This window comes from Equus caballus, chromosome 15 (assembly GCF_041296265.1).
Source record: "Equus caballus isolate H_3958 breed thoroughbred chromosome 15, TB-T2T, whole genome shotgun sequence".
NCBI lineage: Eukaryota > Metazoa > Chordata > Mammalia > Perissodactyla > Equidae > Equus > Equus caballus.
The window spans coordinates 13,366,582-13,393,325 of NC_091698.1; the positions used below are offsets into that span (position 1 = coordinate 13,366,582).

Genomic DNA, 26,744 nt, shown 5'->3' on the forward strand with positions numbered 1-26,744 from the left:
ATTCCAAAAAGGCACTGCGCTGTTCTTTGAATACTAAACAATATCTGCAGGGAGGTCATCAGGCATGGCATCCCCCTCTTTGGGGAAGGTGATCTTGCTGCCTTCCTTCCATCTATGCTTAATAGGAATATACAAGATCTTGCCCTTAGTGTGTACAGTTCACCTATCAGGATGGAAGTGCAGCCTCTGATATTCACGGCCTTGGTGGAGCCATGGCTGGTCTCCCCCAGAACACCTGCAGCTCATGAACCAGAGGTGAGTCCCAGACTATGCACCAGGTTACAGATATATGGGGGTCTCACCATGGACTGCACACATACCCACCCTTACAATAGGGGTTTGGAGGAAAGGCAACTGCACTTAGACAGACTGGGACTCAAAAATTGGCTGAGTGTCAACTGGGGCAAAATTCAAAAAGCATTATGATGGTGAGCGTTAAATACATTAAGTTGTAGACGTCTAAGTAAAATAAAGAGGGCTACAAGGGTGGAAAAATAAAATACCAATTTTGTTTTCTAAAAACAACATGATTTTAAAAATGGAAGGGAGGAGAAAAAGGGAAAAATAGAATAAAATGATCTATAAGTAATAAGAGGGGGTCAAGATATAGGTGACAAACGAAATAAGACTCTGAGTAAGGGAAAGGAATCTGAGGACATTAGAAAAGATACAAGTATAATGGTAACTATTGTAACAAAACCGAACACGCACGCGCGCGCGCACACACACACACACACTACACAAATGGGGTGAGTATCCCAGAGGGCACTGGAGGTAGTTTTGCCAGAAAGGCTTGTGAATGCTAGGTGTTAAAACAAAAACCAAAAACAAAACCGGTGTCCACTACAGCCTCTCTCACTCCACACTTGTATCTTCTTGTCCAGAGTTATGCCATTGAACCCACAATGTCTGAAACTTGAGGTCAAAGAAAGAATGCAGATTCTGTGGAGGTCCTGGGAGGGGGATGGGGCCCAGGGCAGGAGACTTGAAGAGGTGAGGAGGCCATGGAGGGCTCTACCATCGATGTGGATAGACTGGCCAAAGACCAGCCTCTCAGTTTCTACATCATCTCATCTTAGGGTCCTTTCCTTCCATTCCAGTGTAGTTACTGCCACACTCCAGAGCTTATCACCAGGAACACTTCAGCCATCCAGATTATTACAGTCGGACATTCCACCCCTTGGCCTCGTCTCTCATTCTTCTGATTCATATGCCCCTTGTTAACTTTTCAACTCCAGGCCCTTCATTTTTCCACTTACTCCTTGTCTGTCGGTCAAGCTCTTGTTTACATTTCCTCCCTCTCCGGGGTAGACTTGATGGTCTGTCAGCTAACCAACATTTAAAAAGCTCCGCTACTAATGGCCCCATCCAATCCCTTTTAATCCTTCCTGTCTGGCAAAATCCCATCTCTCTGCCTTTCCCAGAAATGCCTTCCTATAACTAATTGATCACCATTGGATTAAATCTCACAATGGAGTCTACCGATGCCACAGTAAATTCAGCCCCAGCACTAGCTGGAAATCACTCACTCATTCCACAAAGAATTATCCCATGCTTACTAACATGAGAACAAGACAAATGCAGCTTAGGTCGCTGATTCCTTACTCCATTCTCTCTCCAGGGACACTCACATTTATTTCAAATCTCCTCCACTTTCCTCAAATTTAGGCTGTCTCCATTTGCTCAGTAGATGTGCTTGACCACTGATTACAGAGGTACTAGAAGTCATGAGACGGGAACTTTCCGTCAATAAAGCTTCACAAAAACCTTTTCCCATTCCTCCTTTCCTTCTTTCCTGTTATATGAAAAGAGGTTTCCTTCCTAACCTCAATGATTACACTTCCTGAAATGTCCTTACTGAGAGAGCTAAACCCTCGTCTTGACGGACTGAGCCCCCTTGCCAGGTATCCTCTCCCCTCCCTCTCTTTAGGAGGCACCCAGCTTCTTTTATTATTTTAACCTTTCTATTACAGAAATGTTTAAACATGCACAAGAGCAGTGGAACGTCCCATGTACCCCTTACCCCACTTTCACAGTTATCATCTGGCACGTGTGATACGGCCCGTCTCCTACACTACGGTTAAGGGGCAAAAGCCCATGGGAACATCCTGCCATCCGTCTCTCAGGTGTATGCTTTGTGCCCATGTCACAGCTCTCGCGTTTCTTTGACATTTACTACCTGTGGAGCTCACTGACCCAAAACAGATGGACAGAGCCATGGGGAGGAAACGCACTGAGCTTCAGATGCTCTGGCCATCAGTTCTGCTCAGCCCTGTAGTCAAGCCTGAGAAGTCACTGAGTTAACTCCTCCCTCCACCCCACGCAGAAAGGAATCTTCCTAAGCAAATGCAGTGCACGGTGTTGCAGTCCCTCAGTCACACAGTGACTGCAGCACGTAGAGAGCACAGAAGGAGAAAACTGTACATGTGATAAGGACTTCACATCACCACGCAAGTGTTTTCAAAGATTTAGAAGAAAGTTTCTTTCCTGTAATACATTTAAAACGAGCTACTGTATGATGAGTTAAACACAGGAGATCAAACACTTTTTTATCTCCTCTCCTTCCCCAAAAGTAAAATATTACATGAAAAGATGCTCCACAGCATTAGTCACCAGAGAAATGCAAATCAAAACCACTGTGAGATAGCACTTCACACACAGGATGGCTAGAATCAAAAAGTTAGATAATAGCAAGTGTTAGAAGGCCGAGAAACTGAAACCCTTCTATGCTGCTGGTGGGTATGAAAAATGGTGCAGCTGTTTTGGAAAACCGTCTGGCAGTTCCTCAAAAGTTAAACACAGAATTACCATATTACCTAGAAATTCCACTTCTAGCTATACACTCAAGAGAAATGAAAACATATGTCCACACAAGAACTTGTACACAAATGTCCATAGCAGTATTATTCATAACGGTCAAAAGACGGAAACAACCTAAACGTCCATCAACTGACGAATGGGTAAATAAATTACGGTATATCCACACAATGTAATATTTTTTGGCAATAAAAAGTACTGATACATGCTACAATATGCACAAACCCTGACAACATTATGCAGAAGTGAAAGAGGCCAGTCACAAATAACCTCATATGATTCCATTCATACGAAATGCCCAGAACAGGGAAATCTAGAGAGAGAGGAAGTAGACTAGTGGTTGCTTAGGGCTGGGGGGATGAGAGGACAGGGGCATGACAGCTAAAGGTTATGAAGTTTCTTTTTGAAGTCATGAAAATGCTTTAAAATTGACTGTGGTGATGGTTGCCCATCTGTGAATATACTAAAAATCATGGAATTATACACTTTAAATGGGTAAGTTGTATAGTATGTGAACTATATTTCAATAAAGCTGCCAAAACAAGTAAAGGATTTAAAAAGAATAAGGCCCTTGAGGATGACAAGAAGGGGAGAAGATATGACAAAAGATGTCAACACAATTTTTGAAGATGGAAATCTGGTGCAGGAGTGGTAACTGACTAGCAGAGCAGAGGAAGTGCCGGCAAACCAACTCACACCACAAAACCCCAGAAGACGGACGACCCAGTGGCACCAGATAAGGAAGGAAGAAAGGGTTTCATGCTGTACACACGTTGAATATTTTGTTCTTTCCTTGGTTCTCGTTTTATATTATGTATAATTTTTTTAAAAAAAATTTTGGGGGGGATGCTCTTTTCCAGTATTTTGTGAAACCCTGTTGAAACGTTAGCACACTTTAAATGTGCAAAGAGGATCCAGGGTTTCTTGCCTGGGACAGAACCTGCGACAACTGTTTTAAAGTCACCATTGCACACTTCTGGGGTCTGGGTAGGCTAGCGATGGCAGGTGCGGGAATCAAAGCCAGAAATTTCAAAGGTTAGGCAAAATTTGGGACAACAGCCAACGTTCCATTTTTAAAATGTATTTATTTAAAGATAAACTTGTGGAAAAGTTGCATGGATGGTAAACAACCATACACCCTTTATCCAGGTGTACCCATTAGTATTTTGACCCATTTTCGATATCTCTCCACTTTGTCTCTGTCTCCGCTCCCTCCCTCCCCTTTCTCTCTATATCAGCACACACACACACACACACATGGATGTCCATGAATGTGCCATGTCCGCGCCCGGGATCCAAACCGGCCAAACGCTGGGCCACCAAAGCGGAGTGTGCAAACTTAACCACTCGACCATGGGGCCGGCCCCACATGAAACTATTGTTGGTGGAGCTTATCTTGCTCAGACTTTAAAGGATGATTTGACAATCATGAGTCCTGGGGACCTTAGGGGCAGTCAGGACCAGACTTGCTATAAAAAAAACAATGCCAGAGAAGCAAAGATACATAGAGGGATTTGTCTGAACAGAGACCTCCTGCAGTCGAGGGAGGGTACATGAGAGGGGTGGGCTTGAAGTGTACCTTCCTTTTGGGTAGAGACGATGGTGAAGCTGTGGATGAGGGAGAAGACAGGGAAAGAAAGGAGCTGTCATTACTGGTAAACCCTCTCACATGGGAGGGAAAGGATTGGGTGTCTGCGGCCAAGATAGATTCATCAGACTCAGCGAGGGAATGCGGGCAGGCAAAGGGAGGACATGACACAGGGCTTCATTCCAGCAGTTTAGCACTAAACAATGAAGCTGTAAAAGTTATACCTATTAAATGACTAGCTAGCGTGGGGGGAGATGAAATAAACATATATCCACCATCAACAAAAATGACATTATTGTTTAAAAAGGTACAGAGATGTCAATGGGAATTTTGGGGAAAAGATAGAAAGTAGATGGGGAAAAAAATCATAAAACCTCTCATGGAAGAAGTAACCATAGGTGTGATTCAAAAAAAATCTAAAGGTACTGTCAAATATGATTACAACTGTGCTCACTAGAAGTTATGCTAAAGAGAAGCCTAGTCCCTAAATCAAGATGAGTTTGACCCTGCAGGTCATGGTCCAGCACAATTGCTCTGTAAAATAATGGAAAAGTTTAAAATTTTGCTGGGAGGAGGGGATTTGGCAGAGAAAAAGAGGGAGCAGCAGGGGGAGACACCGTATGGGTGGAGGGGGCCAGATTTGAGAACCTTTAGAGGCTGACTAGCCTAAGAGGGATTCGGGGAAAAGAAGAACTACCAAACATTTTCAAGTTGTTTGCCCTGGGTCCACGGATGTGCCACGCCCTTGTGGCCCTCTTTCTCATGCTTTCTGTTGGTTGATACAGGCTACTCTGTTCTCTCATGCTTTTTGGTGATAGTGGATTCTTTTGAGGAGATAACGGGAGGTGGGGCTGCCGCTGAGTGTATTTCTGGTTTCATACAGGTAAAAACACATTGTGTATGAGGGGAAGTTTTAGTTGAAGGCCGAGTAGATCTTGGGGATGTAAATCCCTGGGCACAGGACCGACTTTCAAAGATGACGTGGGGGTCCAAAAGGAGATCACCAAGCAATAAAAGGCTCTTGGGTAATAGCTGGGTAACAGAATAAATAGAAAATTTCACCAAGGTGAAATATATGCTATGGTGAATATGTGGAGTTGGAAGGTAAGTTGGAAGGATCTAAAGGGCCTCAGAGGGGTGGACTGATTTGCTGGCCTGGATGGTGGGGGAAGGGTTGTGGGTTCATCACTTCTGTGTTTTCCCCTCCCCGACCATCAAGAACCTTTGGTGTCTATGCTAAAGCTCTGTGATGCGGGCCTGGAACTCTAGTCTAGAATGTGCACTCTTAACGCCCAGCTGCCTGAGGTGGCAGTGCACTTCTGGTGATGCAGATCACCCTCTTTGTCTGAGGAATGTTAATGCACCACGGCTGAGCTCCAGCTTGAGTTCCTAGGTATTCCCATCCCTGCCTTCCTGTGTGGGGTGGGGCTCCTTCTTCTGTCACTCTGCTACCTAAAGAGGAGTCCATGTTTCCCAATATTTCGGAAAGAGAGAGACATCAATCAGGTAAGTAAATCAGGTCCCTCAGAAATATGAAATCTTTCTTTTCAAATAGATGCATTCAACGCTATCAATTTCCCCCTAAGTACTGCTTTTGCTATACCTTATAAATTTTAATAAGTTCTATTTTAATTTTCATTTAGTTTAAAATACTTTGAGACTTCTTCCTTGACCAATGTGTTTAGTAGCGTGTTGTTTAATCTCCAAACATTTTAGGATTTCCAGCTATCCTTCTGCAATTGATTCCTAGTTTAATTACATTATGGTCTGAAAACATACTTTGTACAATCTCTATTTATTTTTGTTAAAGAGTGTTTTGTGGCCAAGAACATGGTCTGTCTTGGTGAATGTTCCATGAGAGTTTGAGAAGAATGTGTGTTATCGGATGAAGTACTCTACAAAATGTCAATTAGATCACGTTGACCGATGGTGCTGTTCAGGTCAACTGCATCTACACTGATTTTCTGCCTGCTGAATCTGTCCATTTCTGAGAGAGAGGGTGAAATCTCCAAACATAACAATGGATTCAACTATTTCTCTTTGCAGTTCTACCAGTTTTTGCCTCATATTTTGACACTATGTTGTTCGATGTATACATGTTGAGGACTGTGTGTCTTGTTGGAGCATGGACCCTTTATGGTTATGTGATACCCCTCTTTATCCCTGATAGTTTTCCTTGTTCTGAAGTCTGCTTTGTCTGAAATTAATATAGTTACTCCTGTTTTCTTTTGGTTAGTGTTAGCAGGGTACATTTTTCTCTGTCTTTATTTGTAATCTATCTGTATCTTTATTTTTAAAGTGGGCATTTTGTATACAACATTTAATTGGGTCTTGTATTTTTATTCACTGACAGTCTCTGTTTTTTAATTGGTGAATTTACACGATTTATATTTAGCAATTTTTTTAAAATACGGTAGGACTCATATCTACAATGTCTATAACTGTTTACTATTCATTATATCTATTCTTTTTTCTTCTCTTTTTCTGCGTTTTCTGGTTTTAGACAAGCATTTTCTATGATTCCATTTTCTCTCATCTCTTACTATATCAATTGTTCTTTAAAAAAAATTTCAGTGGTTGCTGTAGAGTTTGTAATATACGTTTATAAGTAATGTAAGTCCTCTGTAACATTGTTTTCATTCCTTTCACTTATCCATATACTATAATCACCCAATACATCGTCACTATTATTATTAGCTCAATTGAGAATAAGAAAAATAAAAGTTTCATTTTACCTTAATTTATTCCTTCTCTTCCTCTTTTTTTTTTTTAAAAGATTTTATTTTTTCCTTTTTCTCCCCAAAGCCCCCCGGTACATAGTTGTGTATTCTTCGTTGTGGGTTCCTCTAGTTGTGGCATGTGGGACGCTGCCTCAGCGTGGTCTGATGAGCAGTGCCATGTCCGCACCCAGGATTCGAACCGACGAAACACTGGGCCGCCTGCAGCGGAGCGCATGAACTTAACCACTCGGCCACGGGGCCAACCCCCTTCTCTTCCTCTTTTTAATGAAGATCCAAGTTATCCTTTTCCTTCTCCCTGAGGAACTTTTAAAAAATATTTATTGCAGAGCAGGTCTGCTGCTGATGAATTCCCTCAGTTTTTGTTTGTCTGAGAAAGGTTTTATTTCTCCTTCACTTTTGAATGATAATCTCACTAGATATAAAATTCTAGGTGGGTGGTGTTTTTTCTTCTTTCAACACTTTAAATATTTCACTCCACTCTCTTCTTGCTTGCATGGTTTATGATGAGAATCCCACAATTCTCATCCTTGTTCCTCTAGATGTAGGGTGTTTATTTTCCTCTGGATTCTTTCAAGATTTATCTTTTGGTTTCCTACAGTTTGAAGACGATATGTCCAAGTATAGACTTTTTTAGTACTTATCTTGTTGGGGTCTTTTCTGAGCTTCTACAATCTATGGTTAACCTGTCATTAATTTTGGAACATCCTTGGACATTATTACTTCAAATATTTTTCTACTCTGTTCTTTCTCTTTTCTCCTTCTGGTATGCCAATTACACATGCTACATATTTTGAAACTGTCTCACAGTTCTTGGATAGTCTGGGCTTTAAAATTTTTTTTCTTTTTCTCTGTGCATTTCAGTTTGCAAAGTTTCTATTGACATATATTCAAACTCACATATTCCTTCCTTGGCCGTATGCAATCTACAGATGAGCCAATCACAGGCCTTCTCCATTTCTTGTAGTGTTTTTGGTTTCTAACATTCCTTTTTGATTCTTTCTTAGAATTTCCCTCTGTCTGTTGACATTCCTCATCTGTTCTTGTGTGCCATCTATTTTTTCCATCAGAGCCCTTAACATACTAATCATGGTTATTTTGGATTCTATGTGTGATACTTTCAAAACCTGTGTCAATGTGAATGTGGATCTGATGCTTGCTTTGTCTGTTTAGACTGTTTTTTCTTGCCTTTTAGCATGCCTTGTAATTTTTGGTTGAAAGCCAGACATGCTGTATTAGGAAATAGGAACTTAAATAAATAAACCTTTAGTGTGAAGTTTTATGCTCATCTGGCTAGGTGTTGGGCTGTGTTTAATATTTACCGTAGCTGTGCATGTCAGAGGCTTCAATTTCCTCTAGTGCCCTTGTTTTTGTGTTTCTTGTGTCTTTAGGTTCCCCTAAATCTCCTCCTTAAACAGAGCCTATGCCTTGCAACTCTTTCAGCTATGATCCCATCACTATACTGCAGCCCTGGGGACGCGGTGGGAAGGTGTTAAGGGAGGGGATATAATTAAATCTTTTAGTGGGCCTGTGTCCCTGGGTTGTGACCTTCACAAGTGTTTCTAAGCTTTTTTTTTTCTTTTCTTTGAACTCTTTAGATGAGACAGGAAGGCTACAGGGGGCTGCAGTTGGGTAATTGCCCTTCACCCACGTGGGATAAGGCTTGGTACTCTTTTCCCCTGCTGAGGAGGCTTCTATTACGGAGCACACTCAGGGGATATTTCAAAATCCTTTCAAAATGGTAACCTTTCTCCCCCACCCTCCCGTGCCAGAAACATCAGAGTTTCTTCATGGTTCTTCACTGTGAGAACTTAGTAGGGTTCCTGGAAGTAAAACTCACGAGTAGGTGGGGCCTCCCCTTAAATGGTCCTCCAGGAGTTTCTCACTTTCATGCTAGCCCACATGCATCCTCAGCAGTTTGTCAGTGTCTTTTACGTGTTTCTATCAGTTTATGGCTCTAGTGGCTTCTGCTCCAGGTAAGCTGATCTCAACTGTGATTCTCTGCATTCACCCTCTCTGAAGATTTTGGGTAGCAGTTTGCCCTGCAACCTCAATTCTCTGGTGACTTCAAGAAAAGCCATTGATTTTCAGTTTGCTCAGCTTTTGCTTCTCCAAAGGACCGTAGTAAAGACTCCCAAGATCTTTAAGTGTTGGAGCTGGAACCAAAAGTCACTCCTCAAAGGATAATTCTTTGTTTTCCTGTTCTCTTTCTCACATTTTTAAATGAGTTTGGCTGGGCCAGAGAGACACCTAAAATGGGAAGTCTGAGGAGAGGACAGACCATTGCTCTCTTAGGGGAAGAGAACAGTAAGAACTAGGGCTTCAGGGAGGACTAAGGATTCCATTTAAAGCTCACAGACTATCTGGGTGTGCTGGTAGGTTCCCAAATAAAATCCCAAACAGTGATTCTGTAGTCCTTGATTCAGTTATTTAGCGTTTCAGATCTGTGTAGGAGAACACCGTTCCCAGCACTTGATCATAGGTCATCTTGCCATGTCAGGTGCCACTTGCCAAGCCTTCCTTCGTATTGGGCAGATCAGGAGAACAGAGCTGAGTCTCTGAGCAGATGCTGGAGCAAGAGCTCTGTGCCAGGATACAGGGTCCCATCTGAGGAAGCACAGATGTGACTGTGGGCCTCAGAGTCTATGCCCTCCTTGAGCAGAGGACTTCTGACTGAGAATATCAAGTGTGGACTCTAGCCAAAAATCCTCCTTCGAGGTTTTCAAAGCAGGAAAAACTGAAAGTATTTTATCACCTTTAAAAATTAATAAAAGGAAGGAACGCAAAATTATAGGAATTAAAATAGAGAGTCATATTATTCTTGGATAACAAATATCTGACTTTCCTAAACAGAGAAGTGAGACCAATGAGTCCCAGCCCTTCATTCTTTTCTTTTTGTTCTCAGTGTCAGGGCAGAGCCAAGAGGAGAAGAAAAGGTGCAACACCAAGTGGTAAGGTTCTACCTATCCCACCTGAGCTCTCCAAGGGTGACCCTTCCTGTCCTTTCCATAAGGTCCCAGGTCCATGGTCTCTGAGGATGTCAGTCACTAGATACAGTCCCTCTCAGAAAACAGAGCCCTCAGAGGAGAGGATCATGGGAAAGCAGTCAGAATCTGAAACACTTCTCAGATTCCTGCTCTGCCCACATCTGGGCATGAAGCAGTGATGGACCTGGGCAATGGGCGTTTCCCAATAAGTGGCCATATGAGAAGTCAAGAGTCAGAACTTCTGTCTCCTGACCTTGTGAAAGTACTTTGACTTCCTGGATGATCAGATTCTTCCTTGAAGTAACCAGTGACCTATGTTCCTCACATGGTGTTTTTGAGCCTCACATAGGATGACATACATATATGAATGAAAGCCCTTTGTGAATGATAAAGCAACATACATACGTGAGCTTTATTATTATCATTAACCATGTGATCTTGAATCCCAATTCTTGGAGCTCTCCAAGTCCAATCTACCAAGGGTACCATACAGGACATTCTACTCTGCCTCCTAAAATATCTCTTTGCTTCTGTCTTCATCACTTTCCTGGTTTCCCAGGTTGGAGAGCTTGCCAGAGTGAAGCAGAGGAGGCAAGGAAGGTGCTTTCTCTGCTGCAAAGGTGACTAAACACAATCCTTCTTTCCTGTATCCCGCTTCTTAGCAGGGTCTAAGAATTTCTAGGGCCTCAGTGAAACGTGAGATTGATAAGGGAGGGAAAATCCTCTGATTTTGAAATCCATATTGTGAAAGTCTTAGGGAGAAGGAAACAACATAGATTGCGAGCTCAAGGAAGTGGGGGGATGTGAAAGGACACTATGCAATGGGTGCCCCTACCTCTGTCAGACCAGGGCCCCATATATTTGTTCTGGTCCTGGCTGCAGCTATGTATATCCTGTCTCCTTCAGTCCCCGGGGCCAGTATCACGATACCACCTGCTTTCGTCAACTGCTATGTCCAGACCCCTCCTGTGAGGTGTGTAATAACACAACCATGGAGGTCAATCGGCTGCTGTTCCTGGAGGACCTGGAAGATGATACTGCCTCTGTGTCCTCTATGGCTTCCACAGCTTCTGGGACTGAGTCATCATTCACTCTGTCCTCTGCCTTCTCAGAAGTCCCTCCAGGAGACCTAACACCATCCCCTCCACCTGACCCTTCCCCACCGCCCCCCTCCGTTCTCTCACCTAACCCAACGACACCCTTAGCTGACTTTCTTTCACCCTCACCACCGGGTGACTCTATGCCACCAGAGCCTTTTCCTCCCTTGGAGTCCAACTTCCCAGCAGACCGTTCCCCACCCCAACCCCTTGCCCTTCCCCCTCTGCCACCACATGACACCCAGGCAACGGGTCCTATTCTCCAACCAGAGGCCACTCTGTCTCTGAATACGATCTTCTCTCTTGACCGCACCCTTTCCCAAGATATTAACGTCTTACCAAATTTGTCCCAGATAATGAATCCCACTGATTCACTGGCTTGTCATCACGCACCACCAAGCCTGTCTCACCACCGACAGACCACCCTTTAACTGTGACTCAATCTAAATCGGTTTCCATCTTATTGAAGTCTGTTCCAGAGAACTCATCTCCAGATAGCCCTGGTGGGTTGTCCACTTATGTCCCAACAGTCAGAGGCATTGACCATTCAAGTCTGTCAATTTCAGAATTCTCTTGTTGTCAGGCTCCTGCCAAGAACATGTTCCTCCCCACATTATCACACTCTGATTTTCAAGGAGAGCAAGTTTCCCTCCGTCTACCAGAGACCTGTCTCTGGGGAGACTCTGCTACCAATCACATGGAGGCCAGCAGCCATTCTTTCCTTGGCCTTAACGGCCAGGCATTCTTGGCAAGACAAATAAAAAAGAGAATGGATTTCCAGATATAAGAGAAGAAAGAAAAGGAGGAAGGACTATTTTCAAAACAAATGTGCTCAGAAAACCAACGGATGTCTTCAGGGAATTCATTGCAGCCACTTGACGTACAAGACACCACAGCCCCCTAAACTGGCTGGGACATCACAGGCAAACCAGAGCAGCTGAGCATTTGTCAACAGCTACTATATGTCAAGACTTTGGGAGAAAACTTGCAGCAGAAATATACCCAGCTCTTTTGGGGTCTTCCCTCTCTGCACAGTGAGTCCCTGGTGGCCACTCTCCTGGTTTCTAGTAGTAGTGCCCCACTAGGGTCTCATTTTGTCTTATTCAATGGAATCTGTAATGCTTCTGCAGTCAAGATGTGGGATCAAGAATCTCCACCGCTTCCCCATTCTCACCCTCCTCCCCTCCCCGATGTACATCTGCAACCCTTCTCTCAGACCAACCCCCAATCCCAGCCCCCACCTTTCACTCAGGTCCAGCCCCGTGCCCACCTTCAATCCCCACTCTCAATCCTACCATCTTCTTCTCCATCCCAGATTAGGCACCATGGAGTGTCTTTCCATAGATCCCAGATTGAGTCAGACTCTCATATCTCAACTGAAAATCAACACCTGAAATGGCACATGTTGCAGAAGCAACAAGAAAGTCTGTGGGGTTTAGTCCCTGCATTCCAAAAATCTCAAGAAGCCACTTGTCCTCAAGCTCTCACCCCTCCTTTGGTCAGCCAGTCCTCCCATGCCTATGTACCAGTCTCTGTCCTTCCTGGCCATTTTCATATCACCAGTGAACCCCAGGATAAAATGGAGCTCCACATTCCAAGGAGGCTATTCTCACACTGCTGCCTCCATGCCAGTAGGAATCTAGAGTCTCTGTGTAAATGCACAGAAACATCTCAGCAAAGAGGCAGACATGCTCACTCACAGCTCCGTCAGCTTCAGGGCCAGAGTAGCAAGGATCGAGCAGAGACTGAATTGAGTTTCCCAGGAAGCTTCCATGAGACGATCTCAACAAAGTTTCCACTAAGGCAGGACATGAAGAGGAATCTTGGATGTATCCTAGAGAAGAGCCCAGAAGATAGTCCTCCAAGGGTCTCAGAATGCTACCTACTAAAGAGTCTGAGGGCTGCCTCAGAGACAAAAAGTAGCTGTGTGTGTCACTCAAGGAATTACTCAGGGAATGAACTCTTAAATGTCTCAAGGAAGGACACAGACCAGAATGAAATGAAAACCATTCTTAGATTACATCTAAGCCAGAAGTTTTGGCAGATCACTGCGGGGAGGAGCCCCCTTGGGGTGTGTCATTCATGGCTGGCTGAGGACAACCCATCCCCTCCTTCTGGGAGTTCCCAGAACAATATGGAAAACAGAAATCTGAAAAACATAACAGTAGGTGGGGTCCACCCCCAGATGACCACTCCAGAGCTTTCTTTTCTGGATCCCAACACCCGACAGGTGCTAGAAGCCCATATTATAAGGTTTCGTGTGAGTCAGAGGTGGGGCCTACCCCTCAAAGTTCTTGAATCCATAAAATCCTATAAGTTGAGAGAAGCCAAAACATGGCCTCTTCCCCAATTTGACTTTCTCTCCTCAGCCACCTATATTTCTGGGGTGGATTCCAAAGCTGAGGTTTCCAAGCCCCCTGAGGGAAGCTCTAAAAGTTTTCAGGGAAATAAGGTGAAAACAACGAATTCAGTCCCCATCCTGGATCTTCCACTCCCTGCTACCTCATCTGTGGGCAACGAAGGACAGGGGTCCCTAAAACCATCCCACTCTGATATCGACCGGGAGCTTGCCAAGGACATCCAGGCAATCGAGCATGGCAGACAGACTTCAGAGATCCTCACACACAGCTTTATAGACAAAGTGAGTCACAGTAAGACTGCACTAGACAATAACAGATGCAGCTGAGAGGTGCCCACAAGGCAAGCTGGGGCTGGACATGTGCCAAGGGATGAGAATGTGAGTTCCAGTGATAGAGAGGACATGATTCAGGGCCAAAAGATAGTGGAGAAGAATTGAAAACATTTTTCCACGTCCACCATGAACTTCAGGGAGATATTCAAGGCTGAGGAGCTGTGCGTTCTTACATCACAATCTTGTGACATCTTGACAACCAACAAGTTGGGAAGCTCCCAAATGGTAAATATCAATGTGAGCAAAGTAGAAACTACCCTGACCAGTGAATGCCCCTCACCAAAAATACCAGTTCCCCAAGATTCCAAACCATCAGACATTAAAAAACAGCTCCCTACCGAGTTGAAGTTTCAATTGAAGAGCAAGGAACATAGCCAGCCTAAAGGCTCTCCCGCTGACATATCCCTTACTTCAGATAGCTTGCCTTCGACTCCTCACTGACTCAGTCCCAGAGCGTCTCCAGTGGGGACATGGGAGCTTCCCAGGTGCTGCAAGTCCACTTGGAGGACAATGGGGATTGGCGGGAACCCTGGGCCTCTAAGCATGTCTCATGGAAATGCCAGGATAGGAACTTCCCACCAGCTGCAAAGACAGTGAGACCTCTGGACTCCAGAGCAGGAGAATGTGGAAGCGAGGATTCAGGAGTTGGGACGTCTAAAGCCAGAAAGAAGAGCCACTCTATTGAGGACAGAGAATTAGAGGGCACATCCCCGTATCTGTCACAGAATGAACAGTTTCCTCCTGAAAGTTACTTCAGAAAAATAATGAGGCAGTTTTTTCAGTGGATTAATTCCAAGAAAAAAATCACAGGGCAGGAAAGTCCCCAGCAAAAAGCCAAGTTCACGTCAACCTTTGCACCGCTCTGAGACCCAGCTCAAAGTGAAGCTCTCGTGAGCTGTGGGCTTCCTGAAGCTCATGAGCTCATGGCAGCCATCGGGAAGATCCTAGAGGAGAAACTGGCATGTAGATACGAACCTGAGGCTGCAGAGTTAAGTCAGCAGAAGGGGGAACTGCAGGCCCAGGTAGCCTGACGAGGGGCATCCCTCCAACTACGGGGCTCTCTCTGACCCACAGCCAGGGGAATGGGCAAGGACCACATCCTGCAGCCAAGATGCTGTCCCTCCTGACAAGAGTTTTCGTACAAGGGTTAGACAGAAAAGAGACAGGATCAGACAGCCCTGGAAAGTTGTGGCCTTCAAGGACCAGCATTTATGCCAGAGTCAACCCCCTTCCTCACCCTACAGGGAGTCTGTGCCCTATCCAAGACCCACCTGCATGCATGATGTATGCCACGTCCCTCCGGCTACCCTCACCTCTAATGAAAGCACTGTGTTCAGAGATCTGACTCTTCTATTCAAACAGGAAATGCTTCTCCAACACTTCCAGGGAGGAAAAATATCCCCAAAGAAATCATTCAGTCCTTGTTGAGAAAGCATTTTAGTTTTCACGAGAACACATCCTCTGATGAGAACCATGGTTAGCACAACTAAGGATACTGATCGTCCTCAAGAAATGTTTCTGCTAGGAGAGAGTAGTGTTCTCTGTGTGGTGCTTTGGGGGAGTGGGTTTGGGGTTCCCAGCGCTTATGCTCAGGGAAAGGAAGGAGGGAAGTCAGCTCTGACTGATTTCCTCTTTCGGTTTCTGCAAGATGACCAGTCCCTTGCAGGGGGCCTGACAGTGGCTTTCTCAGTTTTATCTTGGGTCCTGTATTTGACCTTACTCAGATGTCCTGTACTTAAAACACTTTACTTTTTCATAAAAAGTACAAAAAGTTTACTCTAAAAACTTCCGGGCCTTTTCAAAATGAGAAAAACCCTTCAAGTCCAGATCTTGGCTCAACTTGTCTTTCCATCTGCTCCCTCACTATCCTGAACTATACACAGCTGCAGGGTGGGATGCGTTCCTCTGGAAGGATACAGCCAGAGTTTCCCCTTGTTGCCTCAGAAAGTTTTGGAATTGGAAGTGTGGGGGTGTTTAGGCCCTGAGGTGAGTGGCAGGGGGAAATGTTGCTCTTGGATCTCTTGGTGAGGAATGAATGTCACCTGCTCCTAAGAGCCTTTCTCTCCCTCAGGAAGTCTGGGTGGTGGGCCGCGTCCCCACGCCTCAGCTGACCCTAACGGAAATGGGGAGCAGTTCACCCTTCCCCTTTCTCTACCCTTCCTGGAGCGGAAGGGAGGAGAGAACTTGCAGCTCTGAAAAGGACCAGAGATATGAATATTTTCCTGAAAACGGTAACTTACCTTCATTTAGAAAAAGTTGCTGATTCCTGAGTATCTCACAGGTGAGCAGTCAGTGCAGGTGTGTGTATGGATGGGTTTTGCGATTGTGGACACTGGAGTGGCCAGGGCAGGGTCCAGGAACTGGGTGGGTCCCGCCGAAGAATCTGTTATATGTGGGGTGTTAATCTGTCTGGAAGGCACATTCTGAGCTCGACAATGAGGTCTCCCTGCATGTGAGGACACCTCAAGGAATGGGAAGAGCCGCTCCCGAGGGAAACTTCCTCAGGATGCCCAGCTTGGTAGAATTATTGCAAGACCAAGAGATCACCTGGCTATCATTTGTAGGAATGGTCGTCGGGCAGCCACCCAGAATTTGGGGCAAAAGGAGAAAACAAGTAGGGAAAAAGGAATGGTGGAGTGAGTGGAAAAGGAAGGAAAGAATGAGGAGGGAAAGAATGACCTTATCATCACTCCTCATGATCCCTGAGGGTCACTTCGAGCTCACAATGTCCCTTCCAGACAGATTAACACCCCACATCCTGGCCATCCATTCCACCCAGCACTACCTTACCTAGGCCTCACCTCCTGGAGACTAATCAGGGCTGGGGGGAGCACAATGATACCACTGCAGCTAAGAGAATTGGGGATAGTCTTCGAGATTGAAGACAGTATCTCCAGGAATGTTGTCAAGGAGGTTGTCCTCTCATTTGGTGCCTGCCTTCCCAGCCATGCTACATCTTACACCAAGGTTACAGTAATTTAGGGGTGTGTTAGTTACTATATAACAAATACCCCAAAAGTTAGTGGCTTAAAAAACCAAGTATTTATTAATTCATAGTTTCTGTTGGTGAGGAATCTAGGCAAGGCCTACCTGGGTTCTCTGCTCGAGGTCTCTCACAAGGCTGCAATTAAGGTGTCAGCTGGGGCTGGGGTCTCATCTGAAGGCTTGCCTGGGGAAATACACACTTCTTCGATCACTTCTATAGCTGCTGGCTGGATGCAGTTCCTCAAGGCCTGTTGGACTGAGAACCCCAATTCCTGGATGGCTGTTGGCTGGAGTTGGCCGGAGGCAACCTTCAGTTCCTTGTCATGTAGGCCTCTCCAACATGGCAGCTTGCTTCATCAAAGCCAGGAGAGAGTCTGCTAGCAGGACAGAAGTTACAATCTTGTAAACTAATGAGGGAAATGATATGCCATCACCTTTCCCTTATCCTATTAGTCAGAAGCAAATCATGAGGTCCAGCTTACACTCAAGGGGAGCAGTTTATACAAGGGTGTGACTAGCAAAAGAAGGGATCTTTGGAACCTTCTTAGAACTCTTCCTAACACAAGGGTTTCTTCTTGGACATCCCACTGACTTCACTGAAGCAAAAGTGACCAAAGGGACCAAGTGGATCCTTGTGCTCATCCATATCCACGTCATCAAAGTTAAAGCTGTTTAATGGCTAAGCGGAGTAACGTCTGGTAAGAAAAACATCAAAGAGATTGAAGCATCCAAAGGAGGGAAAGGTGGCATGGAGGTAAAGGCGGTGTGGGGTCATCATGAACGGTAAAGTGAAAGGAGCCCTTAGAACCACCTGCCTCACCACTGCCAGTATTCAGACTTAGAGGGGAGGAAAAATTAGGTGCAAGACGGCTCATCCTCACTCCGCCACCGTATCTCCACTCTGCTCTAGTTCCCCGACTATAGGCCTAAAGAAGCAACCTTCAGTTCCCATAGAGATAGCCAGGCTTATAGAGGAAGCAAACCCTACAGCTTGCAAGGTTTAACTTCTGCTCTTATTGATATATTTAATATAGCACATCCATCATTTCAAATTTGCTTCTCACAGCTTGAACATCAGAGAGGATGAATCACACAATCGATGGCAAAGCCAGTACTAGGGAATTCAGCATGCAGCTCCCATTCTGGGATGTTTTCCATGAACCCATTGCCAAAGAGCTTCTAACCAAGGGAGAGGTGGTGGCTCAAAAGGGCTGACTTACTGGCTGGGGTCACAAAACAAGTCATACCTGGTGCCCAGATATTTGCTTCTATTCAGAGAAACACTGGATGAGGCAACGAGACAGAATTTGCACACTCAGCACATCTAGGCAGTGAACTGTCCAAATGAGGTGACAGTACCACCCAGGAGTGATCCCACACTCTTGTTCTGCTTCTAGTACTGTTTTCCTTTTTCCCAGATTCCAGTTCCTATGGGAAAGCAGGACTCTTACCAAAAGAAGGAAAACGTATTAGCTGAACAGTGACTGGAGAGATGAGGATGAATTTCTCTACAAACAGATTTCATGGGCTTGCTGCTTATACCCAGAGATCAGTGCTGTGTAGCTTGGGGGGCGTGGGGGGTGGGGGTCTCATTTACATGATATTCTGTGGCGCCTGAAGAATTTTCAGTGACATAGAATGTGATGGGAATGGGTTACCTGAATTTTTATACCCTCAAGCCCACACTCCAAACCTAATGTCAGGGCCAATAAAATGCATGAATTGACTGCTACCTTGATGTGGCTTGGGTATGGGAACCCCAGATCCCAGCTTCAGGTACTGTGAATTTCTCTGGTACCAGGTGCTGCCTAAGGGAATCAGCTTTCTTGAGGCAGCCTTCACATGGATTAACACTCAGAACTGTGCCCTAATCTGCAGCCACAATGAAGGGGCCAAGGCTATGAGAAGGGGCTCTTCTCTCTCTCTCTTTTTTTTTTTTTAAAGATTGGCACCTGAGCTAACAACTGTTGCCAATCTTCTTCTTTTTTTCTCCCCAAATCCCCTCAGTACATAGTTGTATATTTCAGTTGTGGGTCCCTCTAGTTGTGGCATGTGGGACGCCGCCTCAACGTGGCCTGATGAGCAGTGCCATGTCCACACCCAGGATCCGAACCAGTGAAACGCTGGGCCGCCAATGCGGAGCGTGCGAACTTAACCACTTGGCCACGGGGCTGGCCCCGGGGCTCCTCTTGAGGCCTTTCCTCTGGAACTTCCATTGGCCCTGGATCAGAGCCTAAATTAGGCTATTTTCCTGGGGTCACAAGGACACGTTTGGTCTTCCTTAGGGAGGCCAAGTGGAAGCTCAGAGACTTGTGGAGGCTGCCTCCCTGTCTCTCCCAGGAGACTCGGGGTCTGTTCCTTCCTTCTATGGGGGCCAGGAGGTAGAGAAGGAACTGAGTATTATGCAAGTTTAGCAATGCTTCACTGTGGGAGAGGGTTGGGCTGACAAGAGTAGGTAATTTTCCTTTGCAGGGATTCTTGCCCAGCTTGAGGCAACCTTCATTTGAAACAGGATAATGCTGTTTCTACCCTCCACCTGAGAGGACTCCAGAAGGAATAAAAGTTACCTTTCCTCATTTGTCTTACAGGAAGTTCTGGGCTTCTGGGTTCAGGAGTTATTAATGGCTTTCATGTTTCCTGAACCCAAGCAGAAGTTGTGAGATACCTGTTGTACAGTCCTGTCCAGACCCTCATGTGGGAGGAGACTTTAGCTGGCTGCTCCAAGGAGAGAGGAGATAGGGGTTGACACAAGTGCTGGGGTGAGAGAAGGAGAGTTGCCTAAAGGTAGCAGTGGCTCCAAGACCCTGAGAATCAGGATGCAGAGACGAGTCCCTTAGGTGGACGGGTTCTGTGAGGAAGTCCTCTAGGAGACAGCACAATGTTTTAAGGGATGAAGTGATGATGCTGAGATGACTAATCATCAAGCCCCATCATCTTGAGAGCTGTCGCAAGACATGGCATTGCTCACACTTAGCACAGAGGCTGTGCAGCCACTGGCCTTTCAATGGGCCTGAAGGGCTTGGGCAATGAAAATCCCAGGGGCAACCAAGATGGACTCAAGATCACAGGCTCTTACCTACATATTTGATGGTGAATACTTAACTAAATAGGCAAAAAGCTCCCATTAATGACTACTATTGTATATCTTCCTACCCTTTAAAATGGGGTCTTCGAGCCAGATTTAATTTAATTTAGAAAAATTAAGTACTGCTTATTGTACTTCAATGTTGTGAAACAAATTTATGCTTTTTATGTATATTATCCCATTTAAACTTTACAATGCTTTGAAGTAGGTTTCTTTACCCTCTTTTATAGAAGGGCACGACCTGAAGGACAGAGAAGGTAATACATATTCAGAGTGCTAGCACAGAAGAGGGAGCCAGGGATGGAGCGCCCCCTTACGCTGTGAGGGATTGTTTGGATGTAAATGATGGCAAGTACAATTCAACTGACTTTAAAAACAGGATCTGTTGACTCAGGCACCTGAAAAAGGTCTGGGAGTAAGGCTGCCCTCAGGCAGGAGGATTCATATTGGGGCTCAGCTGATGTCATCAAGTTTCAGTTTCTATCCATTTCTCTGCTCTAGATTCTGGACTGGCTACCTTGTAAGTCTGTCTGGCAAGTTCGTAGCTACATCTTCCAAACTAAAAGCACAGCTAAAAATGGGTTGTTTCTCCCACTAGTCCCTTCAAAAGTCCCACTGTGCCTTATTGTCTCCAGTTGGGTCACATGCCCATCCCTGACCAAATGCTGTTGCCAAAAGCATGGACCAATCTTTTTGGCCAAGCCTGACTTCAATGCCCTCCTTTAAAGTAAGAGCGTTAGTGATAAACAACTCCACTTGACATGGACTGAAACTGACAACGGGGTTAGATCCCCAGAGGGCAAAAGAAGGACTATTTTTAGAAGGTGAGTGAATGCTGAGTGTCAAAATAAAAACAAAAACAAAACGGATGTCTGCTTCAGCCCTCTCTCTCACCACCCCATTTCCGCCTTCTTGTCCAGAGTCATGCCATGGACTGAAGGTTAGAGTTAGAGGAAATGCCAATTCTGTGGAGGACAGGAAAGGAACTCAAAGTGGAAGGAATCAATCAGAGGCCCCAACATCCATGCGGATAGACCATCCAATGATCTGATCTCTCACTGTCTGCTCCTTCTCATCTTAGAGTCCTTTACCTTCATTCCAGTTCAGTTACGGCCATATCCTAGAACTTATCACCAGCAACACTTGTGTGTTCTGAAAAAATACAGTCTGACATTCCACCCTTTATCCTCTCAGCCTATGCCCTCAGCATGCTAATTCCTCAACCTATTCAGGAACTACAAGCCACTCTATACTTTCCCCTGCTCACCTGACAACCTTTGTCTTCATTTCCTCCCTCTCCAAGGAAAACTTCATGGGGCATCACTTAATCCTAAACCTAAATATACTGCTCTGCTCTAAACAGCCTACCCCCTTCTTTCATTCGTCCTGTCTAGCAAAATCCAACTCTGCCTTTTTTAGAACTGCCTTCAAGTAAGGGCCTGCTTCCTCTTGGATAAAATCACACAAGTGTGTTTGTGCCCCATAAACTTCTGTTCTATATTTGTTGCTCAGCTCCACCACTGCCTAAGAATCCAGTCATTCCTCCTGTGTTACCATGTGCCAGACGCTCTTTCAAGCACTTGGGACACCCAGTGGAGGCAACAAACAGAGGCCCTGTCTCGGGGGAGCTTCTGTGATTGTTTTCTCAGTCAACTCGCTTGCCTAAGATCTCAAAACAATTTCACTTTCCTACACCTTGTCCACACTCCTCGCTCATTGATCATATGTGCTAGACCACCAGAGGGAAACAGAGAAGTCATCAGATGGGAACTTTTCTTCATAAAAACTTCAAAACAAAACAAAACCAAAACCAAAATGAGATCCTCCATCTCTTCTTTCCTCCTTCCTTCCCACCATACTGACAGGTTTCCCTCAATGCTTTCCTTAATCCTCCCCACCTGGGATCTGCCCGCCCTTTCCAAGTCACAACACTTTCACATGTGTGGACTATCTGCCTTAATTATCTACTTTTCCAGAGGACCAAGACTACATTTACCTCATCACAGCTGGAAACACCAAGCAGAGCTCAGAATGCTCCGGAGGAAGACATTGGCAATGGGAGGGAATTATGGGGAGGTCCTGCCCAGCATGCTCTGGGGCGGGGCCACGTCTTGGGGCAGGGCCTGAGAGACTCTGAGAGCCTGTTTGGCTTCTTGAGGGCGACGGCACCAGCAACATGGCCAGACATCTCACCTCAGGCTTCTGGAAGATATGAGTTGAGATTTAATTCAAAGACAGGTTCTGAGGAAGGTTTCTGGATGCCTGAGTGACCTTCCCCACTGCCCAGCCTGAAGGATCCTTTCCTCCATCTGCCATTTCCATTACGGTGGGCAGGCCCTCACAGCCCCTGGGCCCCCAAACTCTCACTCCAGGCCCAGCCTTAGAAGGCGCTCAGAGGCCTGGGGGCAGGGCTGTGCCTGCCCAACACCACCCCCTTTGACGATGGCACTCTTAGGAACTCCACCAAGGTGAGAATAGTAATAAATAGAGTAACAATATTGACAACTGTTAAGGCTTCACCTTACACTGGCTGCCTGGCCTTGCACAAGTAGCCTGAGTCTCAGATCTCATCTATTATGCGCAGATACTGACGTGTACTGATAGGGTTGGTCCTCGGAACTGGAATGAATGAGTAAAGAGTTTTGAACAGTGTTTACCTAACACTAGAAGTTTAATATGTGCTACCCATTATTATCACTCATTTAAAATGCTAGGCCTCCTCTTTATTATTTTAGAAGTATCAATTTACCACTCATTCATTCTTCCTTCCTTCAGAATGAATTTATTTAGTACCTAACATGTGCCAGACACTATGCCAGGCTCTGGAATACAATGGTAAGCAAAAAGGTAGTCTCTGCCTTCATGGATCTTACAGTCTAGAGGGGAGATCAGGCAGAAATTAATCATACAAGATTGTGTAAATGTCCCATGTTACATTCTATGAAGGGTTCATGAGCTGGTTGTCGGTGCCAAGGGAGTTTAAAACATGGGGATTGGGCCTAACCAAGGAGAAGAGGGTCTTCCTCACCCATCCCTCAGGAGCAGATAAGGCTTAAGAGGTAACAGGTGAGTAGGAGACAACTTGGCAAAGCAGGGAGGGAGAAGTGTTCCAGGCAGAGGAATCTGGGTGATGAGAGCAGAGAGAGTGAGGAGGGAGGAATGTGATGCAACAAGAAGAGGGAAAAGCGTGGGAGGCACAGATTAAGCAGAGTTCTCTGGGCCAAATCAACTAGTTAAGTCTTTGGAGTAATGGGGAGCCAGGGGAAATTTTTAAGTTAGGATTTATTAATTATATGTGTAGGGTATTCAGATTTTAGTTGTATTATTTGAGTTTCCAAAAGATTACTGTGAATTAATACTGTGAATTAATGAATTACAGTGATTTAATGTGAAGAATGCTTTGGATGGGGCAAACAGGATGTGAGAGACCAGTGAGAAGGCCACTGCAGTAATCTACGAGAGAAATGATGTCAGCATGGACCACAATGGTGGTGACCAAAGTGGAGTAACATGGACGGATGTGAGTGGCATGACTTCATTAATTCTAATAAGATGGAACACTTTTCCTTTTGTTTCACTCCAGTGCCCAAGAGGTACAGGTTGGTGCAAGATGTGGGGTCTTTTATAGAGTTGGACAAGTCAGCAGACACGAAACATTTGAAAAGGCTGCTTGAACTGCTGACTAGCCAAAATCAAAGAGGAAGTTGACCTTCAACCCTTTGTTTTATTCCAGCTGCAGAAGTCATTTTCAGTTACTCTCTGACTCAAGTAAACACCACTCCCTGTCACCTTATCCCTTTGAGGGTTGGTTCACTTCTACATTTTCACTGGGACATGATTCTCACCGACAGTAGAAAGTTCGGCACCCAGACCTGCAGATGTGAAGACACTTGCTCCTCTCTCGAACTATTAGCACTTCTGGGAAACACGTCCCAGTGCCAAACTGTCCTGGTCCTGAAATGACCCCGTTATTTGGGGAGGTAGTAAAGGAAATTGCATGTTTTAAACCCCGAGCGGCACTCTCTTTGGACATCGAAAGGTGTAAATGATAAAATACTTACTAGACTTAAAGACCAGGGAGTAAACGGGGGGCTGGATGCTGCCCAGACTCTGTGTGTCAGCAAAACATATCTGAGCTCAGCGAAGTAACCCAGGACCAAGTGTTTCCCTCAGTGGAATAATTAGACAACAGAGGTGGGCAATTTAGGAAAGATAACTTCTTCTGTCCCTGCTTTAGAATTTCTATTACAAACAAAACCCAATCCTTAGCAAGATTTAAGAGCATGGGACAAAGACTGCTACATGTTGAACTGCTGGGAGTGGGCCCACGTTTTATTTATCTTTGTATCCAAGCACATCCGCAGTGCTTGCCACGAGGCAGATACTCAGTGAATGCTGGGTGGATCAAGGATTCCTCTGTGTTTTCAGGGGGTATTTATATGGTATGGGAATTCAGTCATTTTTTGCCCCACTAGGTAGAGATGGATGCTTTCTGTTCTCCATGTTTACTTTGAACACCATTTAGCTACAGGGATGTTCTAACATGAAATAATAAGGAAACCAGCTATAGTACTATTTTATATAGACAGGCAGATACACTTTCTGACCACGTGCAGATATGAATGCTCTCCCTGGAAGATGCTGTTGTAACCTAAATTGCACTAGAATGAGGTTAGAGATGGGGAAGAAAGGGAAAGTAAGGTAAAACTCACAGCTTAATTTCTAGACAGGATTGCTGCTTTAAAAATGAATTTCAGGTGCTTCTTGGCATACTTGACCCAAGCACTGGAGATTTAACAGTGATTTGTGATTTGGTGTGACCCAGAACATGGCCCAATGGTCCTCTATCCTTTGAAGCAGTCAGTCTGTTCTCCTGATTGCTGTTCTGGACTTTCTCACCATCACTCCCCATCAGGGCCCCATTCCTTCTGCTCTGTCCTAGTGGAACAGTCCCTTGACCGTCATTCTCCCACTACTCTAGTCTCGACTTCTCCTCATTGCTAGATTACTCTATTATTGCTTCTCAAATTGTGGTTCCCAGACCAGCAGCATTAGCATTGCCTGGGAACTTATTAGAAATGCAGATTCTCGGGCCTCACTCTGGACCTACTCAAGAAGAAACTTTGATGTGGGGCCCAGCAATTTTAACAAGCAAGGTAATCTCCAAGGTGAGAACCACTGCTGTACGTAAAGCTCAGTTCTGAGCATATCACCCCTTTGCCCAATACCCTTTATTGCTTTCCTGCCGACAACCACATGAGTGTGTGTGTGTGTCTGTGCGCGCCCTTCTATCCAAGGCCTTCTGCAATCAAGCACCAGCTCATGTGTCCCCACGCAGGGAGGTGTGTTCCACAGTCATCCTAATGGGTTACCTGCTCTTCCCTCTGCTCTCCTGCCACCTCTCTCTGTTAATGTTGGGTCCTCTGCTAGAAATACCCACCTCCTCCCTCTCCTTGGAGAAACCTTACTCATTCTTTAAGGCTCACTGAAAAATTAATATTTATCTAAGGAATCCATACCTGTGCCTTCAAAACCAAATAGTACTGAAGGCTTTATAAAGAACCACGGCAGGCCCTCCCCAACCTCACAACCCCAATCCTTCCTATCCCCCCAGTTCCATTCCCCATGGAAACCACTTGAGCCGTTTCTATCATAGTTGTTCTGGTGTTTACCTCTATTTCTATAACTAATATGCAAATACTTGTATTTAAAAGTAATTTTAAAATATTAGACACTAACTTCTTGCCGTGGTAGATAAAATTTGAGTAGGTAAAATTGCAGGTGGATGAAATTTGGTCGACACCCCATTCCCCTCTTCACTCTTCTCAATCTGTCCTCACTTAAATCTTTATTCATGCAAAGTTCATCTTGGCATGGAAGGTGACCCCTTTCCTGGAACGTGTTCAGAGACTGCTCCTCCCCTGCTCCCAAAGAGCTGTGTATCTCTCTCAGTGCACTGTCCCCCTTGCCCTTCCATGTTTGTATGTATGTGTCTCCCATTCCCACCAGCTTGTAAGAGCCAGGAAAGTCTAATCCGTCTTTTACTTTCTCTGAATCCTCCCAGGGCAAAGCACAGGGCCTGGGATATAGTACACACTGAGCAAACGTGGCCAATTTAACCGGAAAGTAAAATATCTGCCTGACCTTTGAAGCTTGCTGGTGTGACAGCAGTACTTGGAATGAGTCTTCCCGTCCCAATGTGGTTTTCCAACATTATTGTGGGGAATAGTAAACTGGAGTCAGGAGACTTGAGCCACACCACCTTCTTGGTGACTTCTTTTAAGACCTTGGGGAAGGCACTTAATGGTTTTGCTTCCGTTTTTTCATCTATAAAGTGGCAACAATAATATCTATGGACAGAGTTGTAGGGAGGACCAAATACAACAGCACAGGTTATCAGGCATAAGGCATTACATTGATTCCTTATGTTTAAAACAAAAAGGCAAACCATTTTCTGGTAGCACATAGGGCTATAACGAGCATTAAAACCAACCTTTAAATAGAAAACTTTATTTTTAGATGATCCAGGGGTCTTTCTTCCAAGATCAGCCTAAGATTTTTTCGGAGGAAACTGTATTCTCATTGTCCTGAAATTTGAAGCAAGAAAATTCAATCATTTAAGACCATTTGCCTATTCTGACTTGTTGATGAGAAATCACCACTACTGCCACCCTTTTAGCCTCTGAAGGGATTGTAAGCTTTGTCTTGATGTGATGGCTCAAAAATAAAATCTACCAAAGGCACGTTTTCTAAGC

At 45.1% G+C, this 26,744-nt stretch overlaps 1 protein-coding gene and 2 long non-coding RNA genes across 41 annotated transcripts in view; 2 read left to right on the plus strand and 1 right to left on the minus strand.

The window, feature by feature from the left end:
* Positions 1-26,744, minus strand: part of LOC138917617 (ral guanine nucleotide dissociation stimulator-like) — a 94,035-nt gene that overhangs the window by 43,343 nt on the left and 23,948 nt on the right. For 11 of the 39 annotated variants that reach the window (XR_011425830.1, XR_011425834.1, XR_011425833.1 and 8 more), the window contains 2 exons: positions 26,483-26,576; positions 17,010-17,278 (listed from right to left, as the gene is read on the minus strand). The gene's annotated coding sequence lies outside the window, so the exon portion shown is untranslated. Of the gene's footprint in view, positions 1-17,009; positions 17,282-18,151; positions 18,351-21,985; positions 22,192-26,133; positions 26,340-26,482; positions 26,577-26,744 lie in introns of all 39 variants that reach the window. The other 28 variants (XR_011425831.1, XR_011425823.1, XR_011425832.1 and 25 more) reach the window with 9 other exon arrangements.
* Positions 5,683-20,854, plus strand: LOC138917623 (uncharacterized). The gene is made up of 4 exons (XR_011425853.1): positions 5,683-5,911; positions 10,049-10,094; positions 10,690-10,750; positions 15,991-20,854. It is a non-coding gene; the product is annotated as an uncharacterized lncRNA (long non-coding RNA).
* LOC138917624 (uncharacterized) lies at positions 22,165-23,996 on the plus strand. The gene is made up of 2 exons (XR_011425854.1): positions 22,165-23,509; positions 23,723-23,996. It is a non-coding gene; the product is annotated as an uncharacterized lncRNA (long non-coding RNA).